This window comes from Liolophura sinensis, chromosome 1 (genome assembly GCF_032854445.1).
Source record: "Liolophura sinensis isolate JHLJ2023 chromosome 1, CUHK_Ljap_v2, whole genome shotgun sequence".
In the NCBI taxonomy this organism is placed as follows: domain Eukaryota; kingdom Metazoa; phylum Mollusca; class Polyplacophora; order Chitonida; family Chitonidae; genus Liolophura; species Liolophura sinensis.
The window spans coordinates 52,330,755-52,350,501 of record NC_088295.1 but is presented as its reverse complement, the minus strand read 5'-3'; the positions used below and the strand labels follow the sequence as shown (position 1 = coordinate 52,350,501).

General features: G+C 40.3%; 1 long non-coding RNA gene across 1 annotated transcript; it reads left to right on the top strand.

Moving 5' to 3' along the window:
* Window positions 1-14,563: 14,563 nt before the first annotated feature.
* On the top strand, window positions 14,564-18,007 carry LOC135461465 (uncharacterized). Its single transcript, XR_010443359.1, has 3 exons — window positions 14,564-14,687; window positions 15,916-16,003; window positions 16,293-18,007. It is a non-coding gene; the product is annotated as an uncharacterized LOC135461465 (long non-coding RNA).
* Window positions 18,008-19,747: the final 1,740 nt, after the last annotated feature.

Sequence of the window (19,747 nt, the reverse complement as noted above, 5' to 3'; positions counted from 1 at the left end):
AAAATGGCACTTGCTGGCGAAGATGTTCGGCCGTCAACAACTGCCCTGTGAATGGTCGATAGGCCCTAATTCCATGAGCTATGAGTCTGGACACGGTCTGCCGACCGACCAGGTGACCTAAAGCATTGGTTGACGATGACGTCATGTCAGGAGGGGGTTCCTCAGATGTTAGGTGCCCGTCTTCTCTGAGCGTAGTTACCCTAGGCCTGCCTGTTCTTGGCCTGTCCGATATCTGCCCTGTCTGTAACGTTGCATGAAGTTTGACAAAGTTACACGAGAGCAGCCGAAGGTCCTTGCAATGGGGGCATGAGTGGCTCCCATGGATACCATACCCAAGGCCCTTTCACGTTGTTCTGGAGTCAAACGATGCATTACTTTGGGGGCTTTTAGTCAGTGTGCAAGTCCAGCACACTGTATGTAACGTTTTTATACACTTATTACATGCCCAGTTGCGGCCATCCAACGGTCACGTGATTTTTCAACTTTCATCGTTGTCGCAAAACAAATTCGTGTGGGCGTATATGACGCTTGTCGCACATGGTATATGCTTCGTACAATGTTTTCCAACAATAATTTGGTCTTAATGTGCTGAAAAGGCTGGTTAAATTTTACTCACGGAGTTGTAAACTTTGTTTTGGCCGTCAGTTTATATCTAAATGTTAATTGAGAATATTACCATGCCCTTGGTCGTGTAACAACTGCATTTTCTTCCTGTGATCATTACTAAGTCAACGAAATTGCCGTGCACAAGCCATTGACTCTCATTTGTTACAATTGTTTGACTTATTTTTTTTACGCAGGCGAACTCTGGTGTAATGTGGCGGACAATTCCAGCTGTGGATTCGGCACTGTGCACAATGAATCATATTGTGGTTGCATGGAAGGCTTCACAAATGCAAGACGCTCTGGTCTCACTGGCATTTGTTCGTGTTTCCAGTAAGTATGATAACAAATTCCTCATAAGTATTAAAAGGGATAAAATCTTCTCTGTTAGAGGAACTGGTCATTTTCAACTCAGCCCCATCCTCTACTCCCTCCATCATCGTGTGCCATACTGAGTTTCCTCGGACTTATGACCGCATATGTTTTGTTTTAGTCCACGTCAAGGTATATCTTCGTAGGCGACTTTTAGGCTTATGCATCTATGGATTATATAGAAGATTATGTCAGTCACACGCTATATTTTGCGCAAAAAGTTGACTGCTTCCTCTCAACTTAAGGTTCAAGTGAGTCGATGGAGACTGCACAGTGGTTCATATTCACCAATAATTTAAAATCAGTGTTATCCATATAAATGTATCAGAAAGAGCCTTTGATCATAGCCATGTTCAACTGAACAACTGGATTCAGGGATCCATAATATCTGCATTATTTCTGTGGGTGACAGATGTGGAATAACATATTAACACTCAGCGTATTTCCCCTTCAGTGAAGTGCAACGGAGAAGACACGAGGCGGGAGGTGTGTGATTACAACTCCAGATGTAACAAAGCCGGCAAATGTAAATGTATCCAGGGTTTTAAGAGAATAGACGGTTTGTGTGAAGGTGAGCTCTTCTTGTAAACACAACACACCGGTGTTGCAATGCCGAAATAATATGCTGCCACATGATAATTAATTTTATTGATTTACGTGCTCTCAAGTTCGGTCTAAAAAGTCTTTGTGCCTAACAATTTGCTAACATTAGGTTTTAAGTTACACCATAATGTCATATATATTTTACAGTTAAAGAGTAAGAAAACCTGACAAGAACAAGATCCTCTTGATCTTCTGTATATCATTGTTGCGTGCTAGAAATGGAGCTTAAAAGAGGAAGTTGAAACTTGCTCGCTTGGCGTTCAGCATGAAGGGCATAGTGCAACGACTGGTTGACCCGTATCAGTATAATGGCTCGGGCGGGGCGGTTTACTTGCCCTCGGTAAGTCGTTTCAGTGAAGCAGCACTAAATAAAAGAGCGGTGGAAATCCGTCCTGTAACAAGGAGGCACATTACGCGTACATGCACCCTAAGGATTCCTTCGTCGTCATATGACTGAAAAATGGTTGAGTACGACGTTAAACCCCAAGGACCCACTCACTCACTAGAAATGGAGCAGCCTGAAAACAGGTACGCATATAGGCTGTTTGCTTGTGTTCATATGTGGACGATGGCTATATCAGGAAACTTTGTGTATACGGTATCCATCATCTTAATTTTATCAAATCAGACACTTTACATAAATAGCTACGTTTACTGCCTTGATCAACCAACAAAAACTAACCGATCCACGAAACTCGATAGCTAATGAATGTTAATTTTCAAGTTCAGTATCTATCATTATAGTTTTTTGGACAGCAAAGGCTACATGAATAGATTGTGTTTATTCGCTTGCCAGTTAAAATCATTTACAAAACCAATATCACCTGTCTTAGCCAAATACAGCCAGGTGTGAAAGAATGCTCTAACAATAGAACTTGTCGGATTTTTCACGCTCTAGTCTATTTATATACTTTAGCTGATAGTCATCACTCATTAATTTACAAAGCGCTTCCATTTGGTTGGCCGAGTATTACCTCTTACCACAGAAAATCGTCAGTTATGCGAGCTATGTACCGGACAAGCCCATCAGCAAGCCCGTGAGTCTTTTTTCCAAATTGTTACACGCCTATGGTCATTGGCTGCTACATGTGAGTTTGCTGACGTCTCCGATGTAATTGCTGACCAGGTGGTTGAAAAATGTCAGTCTACTCATCTTAAACGAAGATTTATTAGAGATGCAAGCACAGGTCTTGATTGTGTTTGAAACATTAACAATGCAGTCCAAGCACATTGAAACTAGCTCTGAACATACCAGTAACACTGTCAACTTTCTAACAAACCGACGTGCACAATATAGAGACGATGTTGGAAATCGCCAATCTAGGCCAAACCAAGTCACAAATCCGCCACAAAGTTATAACAGATTGAAATCAAACAGCAGATTTCAGAATATCAGTAGGAAATGTGGTGCAATCTGGCCTCAAAAGGACACCCTATGCCCACAAAAGACGAAGTGATACAAGCTCTAAATGGTGTTATAGTACTAGTGCTCTCATAACTGGATGTTAAGCACCAGCTTGAATTACATCCAGACTCACGTCTTTTAACTATATGTACGTTTGCAACTCCCAAAGGATATAAAAGAGCCTCCTGTTTGGACTATACTCTGCATCCTAAATATTTCATGGCGTTATCCAGCAAGTTCTGGCTGATATTCATGCTGTTATAGGAACCTGTTCGGCAAGAACGATCAAGATCACGATGCATCACGTTGCAAAGTACTTCAACGTCTAAGAGATCGGAACCTAACCCTAAACTTGAACAAATGGGAATTTAAAAAAAAACCACTGTCATTATTCGGAGTTACATTTTCCAAAGACGGCACTTCCCCAGATCTTCAGAAAGAACATACCGGTACCCGGAACCCCAGCTGCTGTAGAGTTTTCTTGGCATGACGAACAACGTTTATTTCAAACTATGCGACACTGGCGGACAGCATGCCTACGGTCAGACTGACAACAAACAGCATTCCGGCAACTGAAGGATGCCCTATATTCTAAAGTGTTGTACTTTGGCCCTGTCGGACTGTTGGCATTTTGACTCAAACAGATTCGAGTAGAAAACAACACAAAGTGCCATACGCCAGCTGAACTTTGTCTGGGCTTATGAAAAATTCATATCAATATTTTTGGCAATCCGTTTACAGTTGTGACAGAGCACAAACAACTTTACCCTTGACATGGTATTACCTGGAACAAGGCTCCTTGTACCCCCATCCATAAGGAAATATGTCCTTCAGTGAGCTCACGAAGGTCACCAACACTGAGACACTTTTGCGTGAAAAAGCCTGCTGTCCCAACATTGACCATGCAGGATGTGAAAACAACATGTGAGTAATTGTCTGCAGTGCCAAGCAAATGTCTCCTCACAGAAACCGGAGTCCTTGTAAATGCCAGGCATGCCTACAAAACCATACAGCTGTGTAGGCGTTGATTACTGCGGGCCATTACGGAGATTATTTGTTTCTGGTCATAGATGAATACTCCAGATACCCCATAGTAGCAGTAGCGAGATCTGCATCAGTTAGTCATCTTATTCTCAAAATGGACATTATTTTTGTATGTTCTTAAATCAGACATTAGACCTGCATGTAATGGACATGGTTTTGCCCATTTTGCTGAAGTAACAGGGTTCAATGACAGGAAGATCACACCTTACTGGCCTCAGGCGAATGGCGAGGTCGAACGGTTAATGTGGGCAATAGAGAAAGTTGTGCGTATTTTTTTTACAAGGAGATATATCCGAACAGTTTCCTCTTGAATTACAGAGCTGTGCCTCACGCTACTACAGGGGCTGTCCCCAGCTGCTCTTCTTTTCAGTCGACCAATCTATACATAACTTCCCGAACCTGTGAATCCCACCAGCTCTCCGGACTTCTACAACAGTGGGCCATCCCGAGATCAAACAACCAAGACATAGATGAAAGTGTATTCCGATCATAAAATTTGATCTGTGTATGATCTTCTATGTTCAAACCAGGGGATCCAGTCTTATGAAACATCAGCAAGGTAACAAACTTGGTAAGGTAAAGGGATACAGTTTAAAGACATGAACTGTCAAGACTGTCAAAGCGTTTATGATCATTCTTACACGTGAATCGCTGGCAAGGAACAGTTACCAACTTTAACGTGTCCCTTCGATACCCAGTTTCCGGTATCAACTTCGGAATTTGCTAGTTGTTTCACTTCATCAACAGTACATGAGTTGAGCAAGTTTCAAACGCTGCTGGTATCACTACTTCAAGGACAATGAATATCATACTGATCATGCCATATCATCATGCCGTTCTTAGCATAGTATTTAAAAATGGGAGGGATGTCTAAAGTAAATAATAGCTGCTCCCTTAGAAGCATTGTGAGTAATATATACATAAAAAGTTAGGAGTCAGTCATAATCTTGCGAGGACTAGAACATACGTTGCATCATTTACAAAAACGCGAGATCTCTTCATAAATATTATATTTTCATAAATATCAGCTGTGTTTGACGGAGTACACAGAGAACCTTCGACAGGCAACAGTCTACGTGGATATACATAATGTAATATGTATTTAGTCGTGTGTGTGTACGTGTGACACTGAACGTCAGATATCAGGCATGGTTTCGTATCTAATTCTTAGGCCACTGAGGTTGTGTATTTGAACTCAGCGCTCGTGATGGAATGGGCTTTGGCAAGACCCTGTTCGTCTCTTTGGCTCAACACATCACCGGCCCCTTTGCTATCAGCCAAAGAGACGCGCTGGGCCTAGCCTTGGCTAGAAGATTGCTATGGGTAAATGTACTTTGCCACAGTCTTTCCGCCCTGTGTCGAACAGATTTCTACCCCGCCTGATACAACCATCATATATGTTAGATGTTAACTTAGTATTGTATAAAACACCAGACTGACTTGACTTGGAGTAAACATAATATATCAATATATCAATAGCTGGTGAAAAATAAAAATCATTCAATATCTAAAACATCATTAAACTTTTGCCATAACAAGTCAATCCGACATCATTAGCTCTAAGGTAAATATTCTGTAATTCTTACCATTGTTGCTTCTAAACCGTGATTTATTTTTATTATTTATGTATGTCACTTATACGATAGCGGTCAGCATTATGGTGGGAAGAAACCGGGCAGAGCCCGGGGGAATTCCACGACCGTCCGCAGGTTGGTGACATTTTAAACCTTGATAACCGTCATGTAAAGGAACAGCGGGGGAAGCTTTCCTGTATGTTTTGTTATTTCTGTCAGTCTGCAGATATCAGTGGATGTGCTTAGAGGAAAGTTTCAAATAATGATAGCCATCCACGGTATGATGCAGGGTATACTGGAAACGGTCAATGGAAAAACATATGTAGGGTGATAATGTATTAGGACGGGAATTTAGTCGAATGCTGTGCAAGTTTATGATAACGAGCATATTCCGTTTCCGTGTATAAAGTAGTGGCTTTTATTATCAGAATCCTGTGAAAAGCCCTTTTCTCACACGTGTTGAAGTGTTGTATATACCGTTTGTTACACCCAGTATAACGTTCACTTTGGTGTGTGCTGGCCTTAATATAACTCACCTTTATATATTACATGTGTCATTAACATTTAAAATCAACGTTATTTACATGTTTTTGTGTCTTCAGACATCGATGAATGTACAAGAAATGACGTCTGTGACGAAAACGCGCACTGCATGAATACACCTGGTAGTTTTCTCTGTTCTTGCCATCTTGGATACACCGGGAACGGAACAGTCTGCCAGGGTATGTTATCACGTGGTCTGTAATGAGGATAGTTGCCATGCGCCGTAAACTGGTTTTGCATTCCTGTTTTGTTAACAAAACGCACGATTGTAACAAATTTCGAAAATTAGTTTTTTCCTTGATTTTATTGTTTTTACACAAGAAGTAGTTTTTTTTTCTTAATCTATACATTGCCAAAATGTAAAAGAACACAAAAATATAGAGCCATTCTGGGTGAACAGCCACTTACATGACAACGATATCATCGATATCAGTCGATTTTGATATTTGTGTAGCCAGGCAAAATGATTAACGGTGCTGTGACTTTGTCTTTGCCTCCAATATGTCTTTCTGGAAAAGTGCTGCTCTTATCGCTTCATCGTTTGCATGTTGTTGTTTTTAAAACTTTTCTAAACCTTGATAACTGTCTTGTAAAAGAACTGCGGGGGAAGCTTTCCTGTATGTCTTATTTTTCCTATCTGTCTGTAGACATCAATGAGTGTGCTTCCAAGAAAACGTCTAATTGTGATGACCGTGCACAGTGCAATAACACAATTGGCAGTTTTGTCTGTGTTTGTGACGCAGGATATACTGGAAATGTGGTTTAAGCTAGTTTACTTTAAGATAAAAACATTACAGCCATATAACACTGCAAGTAACTATAATGTCAAGATGAGGTCATCATAAGTCTGCAAGTAACCATAATGTCAAGATGAGGTCATCATAAGTCTGCAAGTAACTATAATGTCAAGATGAGGTCATCATAAGTCTGCAAGTAACTACAATGTCAGAATCCTGTGAAAAGTCCTTTTCTCACACGTATTGAAGTGTTGTATATATCGTTTATTACACCTAGTATAACGTCCACTTTGGTGTGTGCTGGCCTTAATATAACTCACCTTTATATATTACATGTGTCATTAAGATTAAAACCAACGTTATTTACATGTTTTTGTGTCTTCAGACATCGATGAATGTGCAACCGCTGACGTCTGTGACGAAAACGCGCACTGCATGAATACACCTGGTAGTTTTCTCTGTTCTTGCCATCTTGGATACACCGGGAACGGAACAGTCTGCCAGGGTATGTTATCACGTGGTCTGTAATGAGGACTATAGGATAGTTGCCATGCGCCGTAAACTGGTTTTGCATTCCTGCTTTGTTAACAAAACGCACAATTGTAACAAATTTCAAAAATTAGTTTTTTCCTTGATTTTATTGTTTTTACACAAGAAGTAGTTTTTTTTTCTTAATCTATACATTGCCAAAATGTAAAGAAGACAAAAATATAGAGCCATTTTGGGTGGACAGCCACTTACATGACAACGATATCATCGATATCAGTCGATTTTGATATTTGTGTAGCCAGGCAAAATGATTAACGGTGCTGTGACTTTGTCTTTGCCTCCAATATGTCTTTCTGGAAAAGTGCTGCTCTTATCACTTCATCGTTTGCATGTTGTTGTTTTTAAAACCTTTCTAAACCTTGATAACCGTCTTGTAAAAGAACTGCGGGGGAAGCTTTCCTGTATGTCTTATTTTTCCTATTTGTCTGTAGACATCAATGAGTGTGCTTCCAAGAAAACTTCTAATTGTGATGACCATGCACTGTGCAATAACACAGTTGGCAATTTTGTCTGTGTTTGTGACGCAGGGTATACTGGAAACGGTCAAGTCTGCAAAGGTAGGTACTTCACATAGACTGCTCTTATCGCTTCATCGTTTGCATGTTGTTGTTTTTAAAACCTTTCTAAACCTTGATAACCGTCTTGTAAAAGAACTACAGGGGAAGCTTTCCTGTATGTCTTATTTTTCCTATCTGTCTGTAGACATCAATGAGTGTGCTTCCAAGAAAACGTCTAATTGTGATGACCATGCACAGTGCAATAACACAGTTGGCAGTTTTGTCTGTGTTTGTGACGCAGGGTATACTGGAAACGGTCAAGTCTGCAAAGGTAGGTACTTTACATAGACATATATGCACATACACCGCCAACGCAAAATTATATATGCAAAAAAAGAGAGCAATAGAATTTGTAGGCTTGTCGCAGTTATATCTCAGATTCATTTTTGTGAACTTGGTCATAAACTGTGCTCACCACATATAAATACGTAATATATAGACACGTCTGGGGGCCTCCGTGGCTCAGTTGGTTAGCGCGCTAGAGCAGCGCAATGACCCAGGAGCCTCTCACCAATGCGTTCGTTGTGAGTTCAAGTCGAGCTCATGCTGTCTTCCTTTCCGGCTGTACGTAGGGAAGGTCTTCCAGCAACTTGCGGATGGTCGTGGGTTTCCCCCGGGCTCTGCCTGGTTTCCTCCCACCATAATGCTGGCCGCCGTCGTATAAGTGAAATGTACAACACGTCCGGTACGTCTGTTAATGGCAATTGTCACCAATCCATTTCAGTTTGGTGATAATCGGGGTCTGCTTCCGGATCTCGGATCTTTTAGAGATTCTTCACCATTGCCAGATGTGCAGAAGTCATTTTGTTCACAGCTTGTCCTTGGCAGAAGCACAAAGTTTCATATTGAATGGTTATTTAGACTTGGATCCGGGAATACTGTAAAACAAATTCTTCACTGTATCCAAATGTCGTGAAGAAGTTATGTATGGCTTTGGAATGAACATTTTCCCTTACAACACCTACATTTCCGATAATTACAGTTTGGGGCTCTTCAAAATCCGTGAATTTCTTAAGCAATTTTCCCCATCACGACATAAGACACGGATGCAGAGGATTGTCTTTTAATTTGTCTACATTGTACATTTATATAGTTGTTATTTATTTATTTATTTGATTGGTATTTTACGCCGTACTCAAGAATATTTCACTCGTACGGCGGCGGCCTATATATACTATCCAAAAAAAGAAACGCATAGGTGTTTTGTTTTATTTTAAAATGAAATAAATACATTTTGTCTTCATTTCATGAGCAAAATGTGTTTTAATATTGTTAATAGTCACAGTTAGCACACATTTTATTCCTCAAAACATTTCTTGGTTGAAAATGTTGAGTTTGGAGGCCGTTTTTGGAAGAAGTAAAAAATACAGCACCACACTGCATCACGTGCAGTCTTACACGCCGAACTTACGCATGGAAAAGCATGCAGTGTGTGACTATAAAACCGCAACTTCGGGTCGGAAATCGGCGTCTTTCAAGCGGGTGTTTTCAAGCTGATTCAACATGCCACGCCTTGACACTGTCACAAGAAATATTGCCATTGGAAGACTTCAAGCTGAAGAGTCCCAATCGTCCATTTCTAGGCGTCTACACGTCAGCCAGAGCACGATTTCACGGCTTGCTGCCCGCTACAACAATACTGGGACAACAAATGACCGTCGGCGTTCAGGTCGACCACGTGTCACTACAGCAGCCCAAGATCGCTACATAAGGGTCCTCCATTTGCGTGAACGTTGTGCTACAGCTGAAAGCATAGCAGCCAGCATACCGGGACTGAAATATCAGGTCAGACAGTGCGGAACAGGCTGAGGGAACATGGACTGAGAGCCAGGAGGCCCTATGTTGGGATCGTGCTGCGTCCTCACCATCGCGCCAATCGCCTCCGATGGTGTAACAACGTGACTGCATGGAATCTACGCAACTGGCGACGCATTTGGTTCAGTGATGAGTCCTGATTCCTATTGCAGAGACGTGATGGTAGAAACCGGGTTTACAGACGTGCTCACGAACGTTATGCCCCTAACTGCGTACGCCAAGTGGACAGATTTGGTGGAGGGAGTGTGATGATGTGGGCAGCAATATCGTATACTGGTCGTACAAATCTTGTCCACGTTCAGGGAAATCTTACGGCCGTACGCTACCGAGACACCATCCTGCAGCCACACCTTTTACCTGTCATTGACGTTCAGCGGGAGTTGTTCCAGCAGGACAACGCCAGACCGCACACGGCACGTGTCACAAGGGACTTCCTCGCCGAAAACAATGTAAATGTGCTACCCTGGCCGTCCCGTTCCCCAGATCTTAACCCAATTGAGCATCTGTGGGATGAACTTGATCGACGTCTACGCCAACGTCAACCTCAACCCCAAACGCTTCAAGAGCAAGTTGCATGTTTGCAGGAGGAGTGGCAGAACATTCCCCAGGCCTCTATCCAGCGTCTCATCCAGTCCATGACAAGGCGTGTCAGAACTGTTATTCGTGCCCGTGGTGGTCACAACAGATACTGACATTCCACTCAAGTGGGAGACTCATTGTGAGTGTCTTACCTCAAGTTGATGGCCTTGTTGTCTAGATATGGACCCTTCCTTAATCTGTGTAAAAAATATTTGCAGAATAGCAATTCTTATTTAGTTATGCATAATTGAAAAGACTGCATCACCTCCGCAAAAAACCGGGTTATGCGTTTCTTTTTTTGGATAGTATAGTTGTGGGGAAGGTGTGCGCTCTCGGTTTGCCCTCTAGTTTTACACTCGCATATTCTTTTCAATAGAAGAGATTAATCCTACATCGAAGAATAAAAGCGAGATTTTTCTGATGTTGAATATATATATATATACATATATATACATATATATATATATATATATATATATATATATATATATATATATATATATATATACACACACACACACACACACACACACACACACACACACACACACACACACGCGCGCACACACACACACACACACACACACACACACACACACACACACACACACACACACACACACACACACACACATCCGATCGTAGAAACTGTTGGCAACAGGAACAGGTAGCTTACTCTGACAACAAAGTTAATACTTTAGTATATTTGTGTAAATATACACAACATAATCATATTATACAAAATATTCACTTTAAGTCCGTATTTTGTTTTGAATATAGACCGAAACTTGTGATATTGTTTTTGTAATTGAGTGAAACAAACACTATGAGCACAATAAATGTGTAAGACATTACCGGTTATTACATTTATCATGCAGATGTGAATGAGTGCGGGAATGGAAAGTCGTGTGGTGAACATGCGTACTGCATCAACACTCCCGGCAGCTTCCTGTGTGAGTGCAGATCGGGCTATGCCCCGGACATTAACTTGTCCTGCGTAGGTACGGAATGGTAACATCAGCATGGTCAGTGCTTCTCTTTCACGCTGTCAAGCTCGTTAGAATATAATGATTTAACCACTGTATATGGTTTATCAGATGGTTTAGCACTAAAACCTTGTGCTTGTACTGGGCTGGAAAATTGTGAAATAGTACACTGCCTGTGTACTGCCTGTGTACAAAACTACAACAGTCCGTCGATCGCTAAAAGGAGAAATAAATTTCTAATAAAGAAGCAGTTTGTACTAATTATTACAAACTGCGTTGTTATTACAAATTTCACACATTCGTTCACGTTTCAAATCTTCCTGTCAGCTAGGTTGATAGCGCACTTCGTAATTTCCCTTGCTTGGCAGTACGTATGAAAGTCTTCAGAAGCCAAATCTTTCCACAGCCAATGACATTGCGGCATTTTCATTTTCAGCCAATCATTGATCGTCCGTTATAAGTGCACATGTGCATTTCCTTGTTTTGAAACCAGGTTTGTTGGTAGTTTCGGATTTAGTTCATTCTTTGACAAAATATTAAGAAACAGTAATAAGTAGTGCTGTGAGCGATGTCCATGTGCTTTTGTCAACACGAACAGGCATAAAGTGACGGTGCTGTCAGGCAATACCCGTAATTGCGAAAGAGATCGAACATTCAGTTTATTTTGCTATTTCGCCACTGACTTCTGTTATGCCTATTTTGCCTCAAAATGACCAACCACCGCCACCTTATCCCGATAACCTTTAACAAGTCGACACACAGTTTTTTTTTGGGAGATAACACTTCTACGTCTACTGTGCTATTCCTTTCACCGCATACTTGTCACTACATCCACTTTTTCATGCCCTGTCGTTTTGAACTCCTATCAGTGTCACTGACCAAGTTGGCGGTCGACCTTTGTCAAGTGGAACCTGATTGGGCCATCGGTCATGCATATTTAGGAAGAAAAGTTCATGACTTTGAATGTGGCTCAGTAAATAAAGATAGATGATGATGGACATCGCTAACTTTGGTTAAATGAAGAAGACGTTTCATAAAATGTAGATATGTCTGGACGAGTCAAGGAGAGATGGTTATGACGTCATGAAGATTTGAATCGGAAAGGAAAAAAACAAATGATGTCGTTCCAGACAATTAAAGTTGTCCATGTATGTGCATGCATGGTGAGCTTAGTCGATACCTAGCTGTATGCCGGAGAGATTATGTATATCTTATAAATAAAGTAACATCACCATCATTTCATCATCATTATGGAAAATAATCGGATTTGTTCATGTACCTCATGCATGCATATTGCATTTGTTAGTTATCTTTTCCTTGATAAATTAGTCAACTTATACATCATTGGTATAATAGAACCATATACTCTATTCAGAAAGCTACATATGAACTGCCGCTATATAAGTTCCTGGCTATCACTATTCCTATCGTTTCTGCTTTTTTTCTACTTCTGATTTCTGTAATCACTCCAACTCCTCTGCCTCATGCACCCAAAATTTTTTTATATAAAATATGTTGTAAAACAGTCATAGAAACATTTCCATTTGTCACTGAACTGTCTCTTTTAGTCACACTTTTGTTATTTTTTCTTCTATTTTATAGTATTCCTGCAATGTATTAAGTAAGACAGTGATTTGTAGGAGCAGTTTCGTTATTGTATATACAGTTAAACATAACCATCCTCTCTGCGAACCACAGTCTTCCCTTGGAAAATGATTAGCGGAAATGACGCAAATCTATGCCGGGCGCTAAGAATCCGGTCTTCGGGTCTTGACATAAAGTGACCTTTAGAATTGGGATAAAAGTACGTCACATCACAAAGAGATGAAAAGCAATAACAAAACTCAGAAGAGAAGTCTCAGACACAAGAACACTGGGCGAGTAACATTCAGTAATGTGTGATTTATTCACTTGATTGGTGTTTTTCGCCGTACTCAAGAATATTTCACTTATACGACGGTGGCTAGAATTATGGTGGCAAGAAACCGGCAGACCTTCCCACATACGGTGATGTGTGATCGTACAGTAAAAATATAGCTTTCAAATTGACTGCGTCAGATAGCACGAAAGTTTAGCTAGCTCTCATCAAATCAAATCCTTACCCTTTCACAAAACGCTTTCCCAAGAGGCGAAACCTCCGTAGACTGCAGATTGTAAACTAAATCCATTACTTACAGTATTATAATGCTTCGGTTTGTGCATATTAAATACCGTTAATGAGTGTATTGTGTATTAGAATCGCTGTTAAACAAAATGTTAGAGGTGGTACCTTGAAGAGTATTGTATGTATTGACCTGAAGTCTTACATGCATATAAAGACACAAACGTGACACAAAGAGAATGTTCCATCGCTGATGCTCTGTAAGCATTATAATTACCGTAAATCACCAAATTCACGATTTCAGTTCTTTATTCATTGAGCTGAAGTTTTGCATTTATATGTCTCATACAGGCGAGCTCTTTGGTAATATTGATACTAATTCAAAGTTACAGGATTTCTCCCGGATATTAGAGATTTTCTTGTTTTGTTTTCTGACCGTTGTATTGCACTGCCAGGCGAGCTAGGTGCACTATCTGCTATTCACGCATTATCACGCGAGATTTGTAATACTGGAGCTTTGCTGTAAAATGGGAATTTGTGAGTCACGTGGTCTGCCTGGCTGAGAAAAGCCAATAGTGCACCTTAATGTCAGGGGCTGATTGTCGGACAAGGTGTCTTCTCTGAGTGAGGTGTTTTTATTTGTATTTTGGGAAGCGCAGAGCGTAGCCTTCGATGGGTCATATTTACATGGACCATATGTTATTTGTTTTGGCCCCACCATATTACGTATACCTACAGCTTTGACGCTAAGAGAGTCGTTAACTATATCAATTAACATATGTGAATGCACATTTGGAACGACAATCCAAGCCGTGATAGTATTAACATTTCAGTGTATAGTGGTAAATGGTTGAAGTAAACGGATAAATAAGCTAGGGCGCAGATCTGAACGCCTTTTCAAATACTTTTCATTTGTATGATTCTTTCGTTATCAGATCAAGCGTAACACAACACCTGCATGCAACTGATAACAAGAACAGACAAGTATAGAATGGGGGCGTTCACCATAATTAGGCTTGCAGCTAAAGCATTACACCTCCGATGGGCACATGGCTTTTCTTGTATGAGGTGTGTGTACTTCTCCCTCTCTTTGCAGATAAAGACGAATGCAGTGAAGGAAATCATTCTTGTCAGGAGGTTTCTAACTGCTTGAACACGATTGGTTCACACAAGTGTATCTGCGAAGGGGGTTTCCTGGAGGATAGAATCTCCTGTACAGGTAAGCTTCAAACAAACAGCACAGCGTACCTTCTGCAGGGTTTCTGTTCAAGAGAATGACTGTAGTCATTACTAAACATTTCAGCAAGAGTTTTATGCAGCAAGCTGTTTTTTTCCGGCTGTGTTGGCGTTTTCACCTGCCCACCTCTTTGGCATCTTCCACGTCTTTGTCAGTAACGATCACAAACCGAGAGCCGTGGACTGATCACTGTGCTCTGTGTTGGAAACAAAATGTGTTCCATTTATTTACTTGTTTAGATTTATTTGTTTTATTTGTTTATATCTATATATGAATAATAAAAATATATATATTTTTGTACACATTTTGCTATTTTGTTGTACATTGGTTTCTTTCACCGGGTTAATTTGCTGATGTTCAGAGATTTTACATAATCAGCGAGATGAAAGTTCAGTTATATAATCAACACCGAACACTCCTACTTGTACATATCTTTCGCCAGTATTTGGTATATTCCCTTCTGTGCGATTGTTAATGGAAACAAAATCTCCGACTTTCAGTCGTTCCGCCATAAGTTTGTCCCACGATTTTTAGGAATGAACTTCTGTGAGCCATTCAAGTACGCAGCTTTATCGACATTGTTGACAAAAAGTGGGATACGATATTTATTCCACCCCCTTTATCCCATCATGTCACACTGATGGGACAAAAAGTCATTATTACGTTTCTCAGAAGTCCTCTCTGTACTGTTTAAACAGGTTACAATTTTTAAAATCAGAACCACTAGGTAAATTTGAACACTAATCCTTCAAGAAGTTGGAAAGCTGCACTGAGAAATTTTTGACCATGTCTCATTTCATTTATGTCAACATTCTATATCTTTAGACAGCAATAAATTGACGCCTTCGGTATTTACATTAACGTGTTAAAAATGTCATTTTTGGGTGTGTGGGGTTCTTTCCGCATCGTTTTGGAAAAAATAATTGTCGAAAACGTCCAAGACGCGTTATATTTCATAAATCATTGACAGAAAGTAAAATTAATGGTCATTTTATGTTATGTTTTATTATAAAATGAGAAAGTGGTAAAAATGGTACGTTAAATGAGAAGTGGTCAGTTGACTGATGGGCTAATGTTTATTTATTTTTATTTATTTTTGATTTATGTTTATTTATATTTAAGGATATATGTATAGCTTGTTTTTACATGAAAATTTTATACGATGCGTTAAATGACTATTGGTTTAATCTAGCATCTATTGTCTTTATAGGCTCTTTGGTAATTTTGATCAGCGCTGCTGTAGGTGTCGTTCTTCTTCTCGTCTTCTGTACTGGTGCTGTGAGGTTACTGAGAAAGCGGTAAACCTTTTCATTCTGTTCACGCCCAAAATTGCAAGCGTTATCTTTGGTGTTTACGAAAATATGGTTACGTTAATTCCCAAGTTGATGGACTTCTGAGTAGAAATATGTTCATAATCTAATGTAAAGATTTTATTAATGTACCTTTATTTTACATATCAGCCTTTCTGTGCGGATTGTTACTGATAATAGAAAATGTGAAAGTTACAAAATGCATGGTTATTTTCGGTTTTTATTGCTTCCTAGGAGAGCATTACATAAGGAATTTTCTCTAACATTTCCTTACTAGGCGTCGGCCCCGGGATGTTACACACAAGACCCAGGAGATGACCGCAGTGCCTTGGAAAGGGTCGGAGCGATCCCATGAACTCCCTCAGCATAACCTCCTCCAGCAGATGTGGTTGGACCCATGGAACTCGCACTCACGATTCTTCGCTAATGACTTGTATGAAGGTTACGACGACAGTGTCTGTGAGAGAAGCACAACTCAGACGTCAACCTGTAAACCAGCGGGCGACCTTCCAGATACTTTCACAACCTCCACTGGACTTAGCTCTTCCAGCGTGGAAACGTTTTCTAGTTTTTCTACAGTCTCAGACCCAAGCGCACCACCGATATACGCAAACGCCGTATGCCATTCAAACGATTAAATTTTCCTGTACATTTAGAAGCCGATAAATTCTCCGCTCATCGTCTCGATATTTATACCATGTCAAAATCACATTAACGCGCTTGATGTTGAAGTCCATGGGAATGGGCGCCACGGCTCATTACTATCACAGATGATGACAGAAAGAAAATGTATTCATCTTTCCACATGTCTCGAAACACACCGAGTGGATTGGCAAATAAATGACAATTTGATATAAGCAGTGTCATGAAAATACGAGGCAATGTTAGTGTCGTGGATAGTTTTGTGACTGTTTTGGATTTCGTGAAATTTAGAATGTTTTTGAATGCGATTGCTCTAACAATTTATATACTTGTACACTGACCCTTAGTAGAATAAGTTTGAGAAGGGTGTCGAAATTCTGTCGAAAATATAACGTCACAAAAAGTTTTGAATTTTGAGATAACTTTGACGTATTCTGATGTATTCCAGGCCGATGATTTCTGTTCTGCGGAAAGCTTTTGCCCGCGTTGTGTAGTTTTCAAAACTCTTTGTGTGAGACTACAGGACATTTTCACTGCAGTTTACCTTGGGAACGCGCATCAAGCTTGCTCCAATGTAGTCTTTCTGTCTTTTGTTCTCGGCTATGAACAGAAGATCAAAGCCACATAATATCTATACTGGCCTATGCTACCAGTCCCGTTGTACGGCATACCTACCAATCTCGAGTTCAAATCCAGGACATTCCTTTTTCTTCTTTCACCTTTTTTCTTCAGTGCATATAGAGACGATCCCTGGAATTGGTGTCCTCGACATATAGATACTACGGCAATCTTGTTCCTTGTTATACATGCTGCCAGAATGGGGCGTGACGTTGTTTTTTTTTTCATTTCACCACGTCTGCGTAAAAGTTCTTCTACAGTGACGACGATACACCAACGAAATGACGTTGAATATAGCGTAAAACCAGCATGTTCTTTAGCATTTATAGGACTCGTGAAAATAAGTACATAGGTTGTAGTGATATTAATCGCCGCATTTTGTATTTGCTCGCGAAAGCCTGTGCTAAGCGGTGTATGTGCTAATTGTGTATTACCTTTATTGATATATATTTAATTATAAATGTTTAACAATGCGGAGAGTCAACATACAACTATGAATGCCCGATGTGTGCCTTAAAAGCCTTGCCATCCCCTATGTTGTCTCGGACTTAAAAAAAAATCTCGGCCGCTCCACTTGAACGGCTACGTTACCATACAACATTTGTTTTGACGAGATCACTGTGACATGTAATCCCAGACACAATAATCAGCTTATGAATTAGGAGTTACCATTTAGGAGAACTTAGGTGTCCCTTATTGTTGCACATGTCGCAAGTTACACGTTTTAGTGAAATAAAGAGTTTTTTCCTCAAACAGTTTTATGCGTGGAACATGATTTGGATATTGTTTTATATGCCCTCACCTGTGGTCTCACTGTCCGTAGGGTTTGGTGACCGACGATGATTATGTTTCCGTGTACTCATTCAAACATTAGTTGATGACCACTTGTCTTTCTCCTTTATGGTGTGCATACCTGTAAGTCACATGTGGCACTGTTGTGTCACCTGAAAATCCGGTTTTATCCAACCATGAAAATGACGTTCACATTATAAGTAGAAAATTCTTGAGTATGTTATTAAACAACAATCAAATAAATTATTCGGGTTTTTTGATGGAGAAAACCATAACTCCAAACGGCTGCCATTTTTTCCCAGATGGTCGCCATGTAAGGTCGTTCGTTTGTTCGTTTGTACTACGTGTATATTATTCCAGCAGATTACTGATCCAATAGTTCATTTGGTGGTACAAGCAGCAAATGTGGCTGTTTATGTACACTTTAGTTGAACAAACCCCATTATTAGATACCTAAAAATCCAAAATGGCGGAAATTTTTTTTTGAAAAACTGCCATAATATGCCATTTGTATTACAACTAGTAGACCTATTATTGTGGTACAGGTACTAAACAAATTAAGTAAACACACAAAATGAAAACTCCAAATTTGCGGTCAAAAATTTCTAAGATGGCCGTCATTGAGGTTATACTTATGTTCACCCAAGTCACGCGTGGCACTCGCGTTAACGTAACGCGAAGCGCAATGATCCAGAAGCCTTCCGCCAATGTGATCCCACCAATGTGATCCCACCAATGTGAGTTCATGTCCAGTGCATGCTGGCTTCCTCTCCGGTCGGAGGTGGGAAGGTCCGCCACCAAGCTGCGTATGGTCGTAGGTTTCAAAGAGCTCTGCTCAATTTCCTCCCACAATAATGCTAGCAGCAATCGTTCAAGTGGAATATTCTTGCATACGGCGTAAAACATCAATTAAATAAATAAATAAGCTACACTACTTAATATGCCACATCGGCAACACATCTCATATGCTTACTCCTCTTGATTAGAGGTTGGAACCTATTAATTAGCCTATGTATATTTTTTCAGTTCCTGTTTTCTGTTCCTGGGTGTATCACTACCCGTCGTCTTATCGAGTGGAGTCCAAAGTTGTTCGTTGGAAGTTGGTGGCCAGAGCGAAAAAAGATTCGTTGCAATCTTGTGAATGAATTAAGTATGCTTACCATCATTTTGGTAGCACCGCCATATATTGGCTGCAATCGTGTGTTACTCTGTTCACAGTAACAAGAGTTGGAGACAGGAGATTGAAGAGTGGTGGAGATATCTGGTTTTCATTATTCTCATCAATGACATATACAGCATTTGCTCCCATCAATGTGAGATGTTTTCGTCAACGGCAGACCTGACCTTCACGTCAGGGTAACAAAAATTAAGGGTGTTCGGTCTACATCGAAAGTGTCGTTAATCACGATATAAGGCCAAGGGTGTTCTTTTCTCATAATGGGTCAAAGTGTATTGTCAAAAGCACATTCGAGTATGGGATATACATCTATGATGAGGCAGAGCTGCTCTACACACTGCCCTTCAGTGCCGTTTTCGTGCGATTTTTATAGAGGGATTACTCTGTGAATTCGGGCCTGGCTACCTAACTTATGGTACGCTTAAGATCAGGACACATTTCATTTGCAGCTTAAGAAACATATTCTTTGAGAAACTAGTACTTGTACAACTAGTAGCCTATAC